Here is a 524-nt window from a genome sequence, read left to right as displayed (position 1 = left end):
AACCCACCCACAATCTCAGCAGCCTATGGCTCCAAGCTCTTAGATTCGACTTAGACCAATACTGTGTATTACAAAAGGGAACTTGAAGCCCAGAGTGGGGACAGGGAACTTGCCCCACGCACCACTCTGGAGAGCGGCAAAATCATAACACTGGCCCTGCCCCAGGAGCTCTTTCTCTCACCAATGGCCACCCTAGACTTGCTAACCTCCCCTCCAGTCTCTTCTTTATTCACCTGCTGTAATGAGGTCTGTCAAAAATGAACGCTGGAACCAGCAGTTAGTGTAATGGCTATGTCACTGGACTTCCATGTAGTCGATTGTGGCTTGAGTCCCAGACCCGGTGGCTTAAACTCACGCCGGGTGCATGTGCGTGCGTGCCCAAGATCCCAAGAGGAGAATGGAGGAGAAGGGATTGCGGCGTGGCCATTCCCCCTAGGGGGTGATTTCTCGCTTTCTGTCTCTCTGTCTGTCTGGTGAGCACATGCGCCCTATAGCAAATAAATAAATAAATAAATAAATAAATA

At 50.2% G+C, this 524-nt stretch overlaps 1 protein-coding gene across 1 annotated transcript in view; it reads right to left on the bottom strand.

The window, feature by feature from the left end:
- Positions 1–524, bottom strand: part of LOC102495197 (5-hydroxytryptamine receptor 5B-like) — a 29,921-nt gene that overhangs the window by 19,598 nt on the left and 9,799 nt on the right. The gene's annotated exons all lie outside the window — the stretch shown is intronic.

Source organism: Tupaia chinensis, unplaced genomic scaffold, assembly GCF_000334495.1.
Source record: "Tupaia chinensis unplaced genomic scaffold, TupChi_1.0 Scaffold147282_1, whole genome shotgun sequence".
NCBI classification, from domain to species: Eukaryota; Metazoa; Chordata; class Mammalia; order Scandentia; family Tupaiidae; genus Tupaia; species Tupaia belangeri.
Note: the sequence above shows the minus strand (reverse complement) of the source record. Positions and strands in the feature narration are given on the sequence as shown.